Here is an 11501-nt window from a genome sequence, read left to right on the forward strand (position 1 = left end):
GTCTTGCAGAGAGAAGATTTCCACATTGCTAATTTGCATGTCCTTCAGATCCACAACCTTTCTTTGTTTCCTGTAGCATTTCTTTTCAGTTGCACTCAGAAGATCTGTAGCATGTGGCTGGTGTAAAAGAAATATCTAGTTGTGTGGTGGGGCCATTTCCAACCTTCCCTCTTCCCTGGGAAGTAGCTCTCCTTCCTTTCTTCCTTCCTTCCTTTAATGTATATTCTAATAGCTCCCTGTGAAAATACGAGGTGGGACAGTGTTCTTCCAGCCAGCGTTCACTTTATGTATCCTCTTCTTGCTAGGCCTCAGTTGCGCTCACTCATTCATTCATTAAGCAAGCACATATTGTTGGTAAGTGCTAGGCACTTAAAACACTTTCAATGATTAAGGTAGCCTGCCTCTTACAGACTGGGATGGTGAGCAGGGGCTAGTGAACTCCTTTCCAGCTGGGGGCAGGACTTTTTGAAATACCTGGTACAGGCTCTCTGATCATTTCTGGGCTGCCATTTGTTGCCTGCCATTCTTGTCTTATTAGACGAGAGCAGTTGGGTCTTAGGGTCTACACACTTCAGCCCGGCACTGAAGGCCAGTGCCATTGAGTTAGCTAAGAGCAGCTACTTCGTGTGTGTGTGTGTGTGTGTGAGGAGGATCAGCCCTGAGCTAACATCCATGCCAATCTTCCCCTTTTTTTTTTTTTGCTGAGGAAGACCGGCCCTGAGCTAACATCTATTGCCAATCCTCCTCCTTTTTTTCCCTTTTTCTCCCCAAAGCCCCAGTAGATAGTTGTATGTCATAGTTGCACATCCTTCTAGTTGCTGTACGTGGGACGCCGCCTCAGCATGGCAGGAGAAGCGGTGCGTTGGTGTGCGCCTGGGATCCTAACCTGGGCCACCAGTAGCGGAGCATGCGCACTTAACTGCTAAGCCACGGGGCGGGCACCTAAGAGCAGCTACTTCTGACAGCAAACACTGAGCTGAAGGCTTGTTACCAATTTATAACTCCTGGCTATGTTGATAGGATCTATGCAAGGAAATAGGAATAGTCTTTATCATCCCTGACATTTCAGTTCTTTTTATGAGGTTTTGACACTGATTTCCCAGCTGCCACCGCACTTATCGCTCAGCAGTTCCCACTGAGGTCACAAGTACATTTTTGATCTGGGCTAGTTTTCTTTTCTCGGCCATAGTGAGCTGGATATAAATTTTAAATGTTGACTCATGAACAGTGGCACTGCCCTTCCACCGCATTTCCTATTTCCATGACTCTCATCAACAAACATGCAGTTGGGCCCAGGTGTGCGGGTTGGGAGGTAGGCCAGGAAGGCTGTGTATGGTACAATGGGAGAGTAGCTGAGCCAGGGGATGGGGGAAGCTAGCTCATCTGCATCATAAATAGAATTGGTTATGGGGACCCAGTTGGTGTCAAAGGAATGGTCCTATTTTCACTTGTAGCTTCTAATGCAAATGTCCGAGGCACTCATTTGTTAAGAACCCACTTTTTTGGCTGTTAGGACAGGGTTAGGATTGAATTTTCGCCCATTCTGGTATGCTCTTTTATTCTGTGCAAAGTCAGCATCTATCTTTTTTCCTAATAGGGCCCAAACATCAGTGATATTTCATTATTTAGCAGAAAGCCTCAACTTCAGGGAAGGCTGTCTGGAAGCTGGGGAAACCACAGAAAGGCAGATTTACCTTGGTACTGCTCTTGGCTCCCGGTGACTAGCAGCCCTTCAATTTACATGGGAGGGTTCTGTGATCAACTAGTGTGTTATTTACTTTAGATCTGACGAATTTCAGTAGGGGTAGTGAGTGCCCCTTATCCAGCTGGGCGTACAGGGACTGTGGACAGGAACTACTTAAGGAGTTGCACTTGGTGGCCTTCATGTGTTCAGGGACTGGGCATCGATAGGTCCATCTGCTCCCAGCTTCCCCACTTGGTAAACAGTGCCTGACCTGTGCTTGGTCAACTGTTTCTGGATGATAACGCGCCTCCCCAGAGTGTAGACAAGGCCCTGGGAGCTGCAGGTTAAGAGCCCATCCTGGCTCCTGATAAAAGAGGTTTGGGTGGGGGAGTCCTTGATGCCACACAAACAAGCCCAGGAAGAAGCAGCCACTGCTGTGAGTCTGACATCTCCCACAGCAGTCTTCGTTACAGAAACATAGTGAGGACTCCTGGCTCCCAGGCCCTGTACTGGCTCCTCCGGCCAGACAAAGCGTGGTGCAGTGGAAAGAGTTCTGGGCTGGAAGGGAGAACATATGGGGTGTGGTCCAGATTCTTCTTCCTCACTAGCTGTGTGAGTTTGGACAAGCCCCTCAGTGTTCCTGTCTCAGAAATTGGGGGTTAGATTAAATGACCTCTGTTCCTTTCTTCCGCTTTTGATTCTAAATCATCTCCATTATCCTGGCAATCACTGGAGGGCAAATTAGCACAATTATTATCATTATTTTCAATTAGGTGAACTGAAAGGTCACTGGGCTGGGAGGTGGGGTAAGCAGTCATCTTCTCTGGCTTGGGTCAGACTCTTGCCTGATGAGGTTGGAGTCTCCAAGCCTCCTGAGGCGGTGCTGCGAGGAGGTGAGCAGCTCAGGCCCCACGTCAGGCAGCCCAGGAGCCCAACCTCAGCCCTACTGCCTCCCTGCTGCCCGTGCAACCGGGGCCAGTTACTTCACCAACCAGGCCTCTACTGCCCCATCTGTAAAATGGAATTAAGAATAGAAGCCATCTCAAAATGTTGTTATGAGGATTAAATGAAATCCATAAACTACTTAGAATAGTGCTTTGCACATTTAAGTACTCGGTACATGAGAATTGTAGTTTTAAGTAGAAGTTAAGCTCATCTCTTCAAGGGCTGTGACTTGGTCCTGAGATAAATAAGGACACTCTGACATTCCAAAAACTGGAAGGAAAGCATTGTTAAAGGAATAGTTCCTACTCGTGCCTCCAAGAGCAAGAGCGGCTGAGGTTAACACCGTCCACACAGCCTGTGGCATCTCCCCGAGAAGCGTGGTCTTCACTCCCCTGTTTACAGATTCTCACAGTCCAGAAACTCTTCCTCGGGTTGTCTGTAGTCCATAGTAGGCACTATAAGTACCTGCTGAATGAATGAATGAACTCATGCCTGATCTCTGTCATTCTTGCTGAAATCAGATCTTGCCAGAGGCACCTTTGACCTTTTGGCTTCCTGGTCTGTTTGTGGATTAGTGGCAAACTGGGCTATGTGCTCATTCGCACATACAGTGGGCGGGGAAAGGGATTTTCCAATAGCAACTTTACCTCCATTCTGCCCACCTGTGGAATCACACCCACGTGCTCTTCTTTCCCAGAAGAGAGAGATGGGGAAGCTGAGACGGGCAAGCCTGATGCATTCTGGAGAGTTCTGGCTTTCTTTGTGTACCACTTCTTTGCAGAACTGGCAAGAAAAATGTTTGAGCTCAGCCTAAGAGGATCCCAGGATAACAGTCTTAGACAGTTGAGTATATATGTCCCAGATGTGCAGCCATCCTTTCCCCTTCTTTGAAAGGAGGCCCCTACCAGCTCCAAGTGACTTTGCTCCCAGCTGAAGGCTGGCCCTACCACTCCCCACCCCCATTCCCATAAACAAGGGTGGGCCTCAATTCAACTCGTCCTGTAAACCTGACAGGCTGCCCAGAGCACATCAGATAGCAGGAAGTTATAGTTGGGCAGTTTGGAGCAAGGACTGACTTTGTTTACCAGCACCAGCAAGGAGAGGCCATTTAAAGTTTTTGGGCACCAGGGAAGTGAGGAAGGGGCCAGGCAGTCAATGAATGAGGACAGCTGGACAGAGGCTGCAGTGAACTGGGAAAGCAAGCTCAAGCCTTGTCTGAAAAGGGCCCCTTTCTTACCTCGAATCCATTGTCATCCTGGGAGACCTGGGATATCACATATTGTGAGTTTTCCAGAGAAACCTAAAATGTAGACTTTCATTTGACATCTCCCTAAATTCTAATGATGGCAACTCATTTTTAAAAAGTGTTAAACACTTTTTTTTCTAAGTACATAACTGCACAGGCAGCCAGTTTGTGACCTATGATGCACCTGGGGCCACCTGGGAGTGGGAATGTAGGGGTTTCTGGCTCCCATACTAGATGTGCAGCTCTTCCTTGAGAACATCAATGGCAAGCTGTCATCACGGCCGTGACCTCCAGGAAGGAGCAGCCCAGCATGTTCCTGCTAGAAACAAAGGCACATATGGGGCCTCTGCTTCCCCTGCTGGGATTAGACCAGAGGCAGCTCTCCCCACCAACTGGCGTCCATTCACCTGTGCCTGGGACTGCGGTCCCTGGGCCTTTGCTCAAGGAATGTCCTGCCTCCCTCCTGCCCACCCACTTTTGTCCGGTTAACTCTTGTCTCTCAAGATTCAGACAATCTCTTCCAGGCAAGTTTTCAGTGACATCTTCCCTTCACAGTCTAGGATATGTGTTCCCATGATACTCAGTTCCTTCCTCTGTCCTAGTCCTTACAACTCTAATTTACAGCTACAATGTGGACCAGGGACCTTGCCTGAGGAGTATTTGGTTCTTAGTAGGTCTTAGTGAATATTGGTTGAATGAATGGATGTCAAAGTTTCCAAGAATAGAGGCCAACAGATGAAAGGGATGTAGATCAGGTGGAAGAAAAAAATCAACTCCAAGGCCGGCCCAGTGGCATAGTGGTTGGATTTGCACACCCTGCTTTGGCGGCCCAGGGTTCACAGGTTCAGATCCCAGGTGTGGACCTACGCAACACTTATCAAGCCATGCTGTGGCAGCATCCCACATAAGAAGTAGAGGAAGATGGGCACAGATGTTAGCCCAGGGCCAATCTTCCTCAGCAGAAAGAGGAAGATTGGCAACAGATGTTAGCTCAGGGCTGATCTACCTCACCAAAAAAAAAGAAAAATCAAGTCCATTCAGGGTCTGCCAGTGGTGGGTGTGTGGGGGGGTAGGCAGCTCAAAATAGCACACCTGAGATTGTACTTTCTTAGGAAAACAATCCTTTGAATCTTGCAGGCTCTTAGGTCTTTAAACACCTGCCACTGAAATGTAAATATAACTTAGAGGGGAGTGGACACACTTCAAATTATAATGTGGTAGAACCTTAGTTACCAATTAACTTCCTAAGTGGGTTTACCTGGAGAAAAGGCTGGGCTGCCATCATGAAGGAACTCTGACCGAGGTGGCAGGAGAGAGAATAGACTTGGCAGCTACTCCACACCAATCCTGTCCACAGAGACCCTCCTTCCCAATGTCTACTTTAGAGGCCAGCTTCAGGGTGGTGGAAGTAGCTCTGGGCTTAGGAATTGGGAAATAGGGGCCCTAGCTTCAGGTCTGACAACAACTAGTAATAGATGTCTGTGACGTCTTAGACTAGTCTCTTCCTCCTTCCCAGCCTCAGTTTTCTCATCTGTGAAATGAGTCACTCATGCTAAATCACCTCTCACCATTCCATTTCCACTTCCAGATGGGACAGGAAAGTCTCTGATTCTTCTGTTCCACTTGGGCCAGCACATAGTTCTAGTCCGGCCCCTGTCACACTTGAAATCTTCTCCCTGCCCCACTACCCAGGCTGGCCGGCAGCCTGTGACAACCGCAATCTTCATTTTCATCATGCCATTCCTCTCCTGCTGCTTTTTTTTTTTTTTTTTTTTTTTTGCCATTCTAAATCCGTAAGATGAGAATACCAAGCTCTCCCAGTCTTTCTAAGCACAAACCCCCTGTGCAGTGGCCTACCCACGCCAGGACCCTCCCCTTGTCAGTTCTCTCCTGCTCACTCTCCTTGCAGCCCTGCCTACATCTGCGAGTTTCTCTGCTCTGCCAGTTATCATGGCCCAAAACTACTTGTAAAAGCACTTTCTTCTAGGACAGGAGCACCTACTGTGGGCTGAACACCCACTACTGCCAGGCACTCTGCATGATGCCTTACCCACAGAATCTCTCGTGTAATCCCCACAAGCACACTGTGAGATATTGCTCCCTCAAGTTCACAGATGAAGAAAACAAAGCCCCAGTAACTCAAGGGGGAGGCAGTGGAAACAGGTTTACACCTCAGTGTGTCTCTGCGGAGTCACCTGCTGCCTCTTCAGGATGCCTCCCCTGAATGACTTCATTGTCCTCTTTAAAAATGTTCCTACCTCAGGGCTTTTCAACACGTATACACATGGTTTAAAACTGCTCACACTTTTATCACATATTTCTCACTCCAGAGCTTCTTGACTATACACGTAGTTTATTGCTGTTCACACTTGCATGACAAAGCACATCTTCACATATTGCATTTGATTGATGTCTGGTGGCTTTGCAAGCTCGCGTCCCCTCTCCGACTGTTACCACGTGCACCCCCATAGGAAGAACCATTGTCTTCTATTTCTTTTTATACCCCCATGTGCTGTCAAAACAACTTGGCGCGAGCAGTCTGGGTACACCGCCTGAGTGCACTGGCTGTTGAATGAAAAGATACGGGTTGAGTGAACTGTGGTACGCTCACAGGTGGCTGTGGGACAAGTGCCCTCTCCTCACTGCCCCCTCCAATCCTCCCACTCCAGACCTAAGAGGGAAAGTGCCCTACGTGGGAGTTTCCTAAGAGGGGGTGAGGGAGCCCTGTGAGCTCAGCCCCCCCACACACACCCAGTCCCCACGCACGGCCTGCACACTGGCAAACACGTTCTTGGGTGGATGCTGATGGTAGCGCTTCATTTGATCATGTTGGTTAAGTCTGTTCCACCCTGAACCACAACAACTTGAAGTAATAAACAGTGAGTAGGTATGGATGAACATCTAGATAAATGAGTTTGGAAATAAATGGAGACTTGGAATAAGCTTTCACATAACACAGGCTGATGCATAGGTTAAGGATTCTGTCTTCATGCGTGGACTACAGGTTTAAATTTACATGGTCCAAAGAGAGTCAGACTGTGACTGAGAGTGAGGAGACCATGCAAGGGAGGAGAGGAGCAGACAAAACTCTCTGCGGAATCTCTCCCATGTGAGTGTTCTCATTCTGGCTCTAGGAAAGCTGGTGCCAAAGGGGCTGATCCCTTTCTGTGAAGGCTGGGGGTATGGGGGTGATGGTGCATTTGAGCAACTCAGCTGTTAGTTCTCAGCAGCTGGTGGGTGCCAAGAGAACACAATTAAGTGCCAGAGCCCCTCCCCCAGCTCCACGCCAGCCTAACTACTCCCACAAACTCTTTCTTCTCTCAGGCGGAGTGTCCCCTTGCCAGCTGCCCAATCCTCCAGGTGTTTCCTATACTCTGTTTGCTGGCTGGGTGGCTGAGGGTGGGGAGAGGGACTCTGTTTTGGCTTCCTGTTAGCCAATGGCAGCCATGTGGAGGAGGCCAGGCACTCTGGTATCTGATGAGAACCGACCACAAGCAGCAGCTGCCTCCTAACACCTGCTTTTCTGAGAGCATGTAAACAGTAACAGGCCCAAGGAGGAAGAAGGCTTCTTCAGCCGAGCAGGGCCTTCTGTTGGGTCAGACCAGAGGGAATGACTTCACAAGTGAAATGTCCAGAAGCTCCCCACCCCAATTCCCCTTTCTCCACGGGAAAGGGGTAGGGTCAGGGTCTAAAGTGTGGGTCACCCCAGGGACCTCAGGGCAAAGGCCCAATTGCCCCAGGCTCTAATCCCTACATGACAAGCCCAGGTGATTCCGGGTCACCCTCTACTGTCCCCTGGCCATGAAGTGGATGGCACTGCTTCTCAAGGCAAAGGTCAACAGTGGACAGGGGCCGTCTTGGTAAAGCCTCTATTTCCTTACCTCACACCTGAAACAGCTGCACACCCCATCTTCACCAAACCTCCCAACCCCAGCCAACTGGTGCAAAGACAAACGCTGTCTTGGGTTTCTCCCTGGCCACTCTTCCCAGGAAGGCAAGGCAGTGTTTGTGGTTCAGGTTTCTCCGTTTCAACTGAAACACCCCCCCAACCTGGGTGATGATCTCATTTATATCTCTCTGGTAGGCCACTGGCTCTGGAGCTGAGCCGGCCCTTTTGATGTGACATGGTATCTCCAGGGCCTGTTTAGGGCCTGCACATGGTAGGTCCTCAGCAATGTTGTAAGAGAAATGGGAATGTTCCCTCTTTAATCCTTGTCTGTCTTTATGTTTGTGATGGGCCAACAGAACAACACAATAATAAATAGCACCAGTGAGCACTAGCCATGTACAAAATCTCATTAAATCCTCCGAATAACTCAATGGGCTGATATTATTACCCTTAGACTATAGATGAGGAAACTAAGGCTCAGGGAAGGTCGAAGCAATTACCTACAGGCATGCTGCGAGTAGGTGGCAGAGTCAGGCTCAAATCCAGGAATGACTGAATAAACAGAGGGGAAAAAAAAGAAAAATTAAGGCAAAACTGGACCCAGGGTTTCTTCTCATTCTCCCTGTCACCCTTAGCTCTCTGTTTTTCTGGATTCCAAGAACTTTTACACCAAGCCACAGTTCATATTCCAGGTAGTCAAAAAAGATAACAAGTCTGGAATCTCAATCTTACACACTTTTTTCTGTGAAATCCTTGCCATTTATCCTAGCCTTAAGTAATTTTATAAAAACCTTCTGAACTCTTACTGGAAGTCACTGCTCCCCTCCCTTGCTCATGTACATGGAGTTCCGTGTGTGCATGTCTTCCTTGGATTTCATTTTTGTTTATATGTCATATTTCAATTTGAATATAAGGTCCTAGAGATCACCTCTGATATTGCTCAATATCTACCATAGCATCTGGGTCTTATCCAGTACCTGGGTATAAACCTGACAGCAAGAAGGGTTGGGGAGGGCCGGCCCTGTGGCTTGGTGGTTAAGTGCGCGCGCTGCAATGCTGGTGGCCCGGGTTCGGATCCCGGGTGCGCATCGAGGCACCACTTCTCCGTCCATCCTGAGGCCGAGTCCCACATACAGCAACTAGAAGGATGTGCAGCTATGACATACAACTATCTACTGGGGCTTTGGGGGGAAAAAATAAAATAAATAAAATCTTTAACAAAAAAAAAAAAAAGAAGGGTTGGGGAACCAGAGTCTAATCTACATACTTCGTGGGTCCCTCCATCTCTTTTTCTCTTTTTCTCTCTCTCCTTTGTCCTTTGCCTCTTTCCATGTTGAGAAGTTGAAGAATCCTCAATCCAATAGACATGGACCAGCCAGATGGATTGTTCACCCTCAGCTGCTGATTTCCCAGCCCTGGCGCAAAACACAGCAACCCCCCGTGTTCACTGCGACCCGCTTCCTTTCTTGCTAGGGCCTGCTCAGGGTGGAGGCTTAGGTCTCAGCAGCTTCTCTTGTTTTCACAAAAGGAAAATAATCTCCCTGTCACAGTTACTACTTGATCAATAGGCTTTTCCTGTGGATCCTCCCAGGTGGAAAAAAAATGGAACACTGATTGTGTCCTAGGATGAGATTCAAAGATACCCAGAAGGGGGGAACAGGATGTAAAAGCAATTGTTAAGATGTTATTTGAACATGAGGGACTGAAGCGGATCAACGCTGCCTTGGAGCGCAGGGTCTGTATCTGGGGTCCAGCACATGGGCAGCTGTGCAGGGCAGCTTGCAGGACGTTTTCATGGTTTTGAGCTTTCAGCTTTCTGTCTGGCAGGCAGGCAATGGGTGTCCAGGAGTAAGGGCCCTCTTATGTCCAGAGATGGGTCCTCATGAGAAGCACAGGGTGGGGGGAAGGCAGAGACAAGAGTTTTTGTCCTCAGGGTGCTGCCAGTCCAAAGGAAGTGAGGGGATAATCAAGTGCTAGAGTTCATAAAACACTGATGACATAGGATTAAATGCAAACCAATGGAATTACACAGAACAATACATTATACATAAGTAAGTGCTCAGATTGTTGCTAGACAAATGGAATGATCAGAGACGGGCGAGGTTAGCTTAAGTAAGGATTGAGAAAGAGAGATGTTTTGAGAAATGCCTCTATTATCTTATGCCGGAGAGAAGGAACCCAAACCAGCTCTGAGCACAGGCACTTTGGCCAACACAAACAACAGGAAGTCAGGTGAGTGTGTAAGAGCAGAGCATGAAGCCAGTAGGAGGCGAGCTGTGAGTTCTGTTCCCTGTGTTCCCTGGGCAGCCACTCTGCTCCCCCGGCCCCTGCCCTGCACCCCAGCACCACCAGCTCAGCACTTCTGCATAAAGAGCAATGGGGAGTTCAGCCCAGAAGAACATGCCTGTGGCCTCATAATCATAACTCTGCATGTGCTATACCTTTTACTGTCTTAAGACGTAGGGAATGGTTCCCTTTTATTCTGAATTTATTGAGATCTCTTAGTACCTTAATCTAGAGTTCCCATTAATCCTCCCCAATCAGACTGGGCTGATGTTGGAAGGCAGAGGAAGAAGGGAGACAAAATTTGGAGATTCAGGAGACTAGGGGGACAGGGGGAGTCTCCACCCCTTCTCTCTAAAAAGAGATCTTTGCATTGCCCTAGACCTTTCTGGTCTCAGTTGCCTCAAAATAATAGATATGAAATACTCTGAAAAACGTGTCAAGTGCCATGCTCACTCCACCTCCTGGGAAGCATGGTTGTGGGGAAATTGAGAGTTCAGCCTTACATTTGTACAGCCTAGCCTGTTTATAGAGCATTGGATCACACACCAGTTTACTCTCCACCGTGCTGGTAGGTAGAGGTGGTGGGTGATTTTACCTCCAATCTACAGAGAGGAAACTGGGGCTCAGACAGCCTAGATGACTTGCCCAGAATTACAGGACAAGCAGATGGAAGCTGAGAGTGGAAGCCAGATCTTCTGATTCCTGGTCCATTCCTTTCCACCTATAGCTTCTTAATTTTTGAGGCCACGCATGGATTATTTTGATAAAATCTCATTCCAAAACAACTCAAACTTGATCATTTAATGTCAGGGTGCCCAGATCCCACTGTTCTCTATCTGTTTCCAAGGCCTTGGATTTTTTCATTTAACTCTTTCTCTGAAGAGGCAAAACAATGCCCAGCCAAGGGATTTTTGCCTAACAAAAGCCTCAAAGCACAAAGTCCCTACTGCAGCGTAGCATTGCTGCCCCACATCGAGGTCTCCCTTCCCAGGGGCCCTGGCTCTGCACAGAGATGGCTAGAAGCCCAGGATGAGCGTGGCGGCAGACCCTCCCCCAAGGAGGACAGATGGGCAGGCTGGCCCCAACGCCAGCGCTTTGAACAACCTTTTTGTTTTCCAGCCAAACATCCAGCATCAGTTCCCCCTCTCGACTCCAGCTCCCTGGCAGCCTCCCCCCATTCTGTCTTTGGGCTGGCTCTGAGGAGCCTACAAGCTCTGGAGGGTTGGGGGCTGTTCTCCTTTATGACTAGGAGATGGATGAAAGGAGGCTTGCAACTGATGTGGGGCAACTGTTGCCATCTGTCTGGTGGAATGTCACCAGGGAGGGTCTCTCCCACTCACTCCTTCACGCACCCTTGGGCTCACCTTTTGTTTGGTTGGCTGCAGAGGGAGTGCTGCTCTGGGGCAGTGGAAGAAGGCAGGGGCGAGAGAGGCAGCTTCTTTCTGTCTGAA

The 11501-nt window shown here is 48.7% G+C and overlaps 1 long non-coding RNA gene across 1 annotated transcript; it reads right to left on the reverse strand.

Annotated features, from left to right (window-relative positions):
* Positions 1 to 6116: 6116 nt before the first annotated feature.
* Positions 6117 to 11501, reverse strand: LOC147917708 (uncharacterized). The gene is made up of 3 exons (XR_015553635.1): positions 11415 to 11501; positions 8269 to 8316; positions 6117 to 6440 (listed from the first exon to the last, which is right to left on the reverse strand). It is a non-coding gene; the product is annotated as an uncharacterized LOC147917708 (long non-coding RNA).

Source organism: Ceratotherium simum, chromosome 2 (genome assembly GCF_057802395.1).
Source record: "Ceratotherium simum simum isolate JZ-2026a chromosome 2, ASM5780239v1, whole genome shotgun sequence".
Lineage (NCBI taxonomy): Eukaryota > Metazoa > Chordata > Mammalia > Perissodactyla > Rhinocerotidae > Ceratotherium > Ceratotherium simum.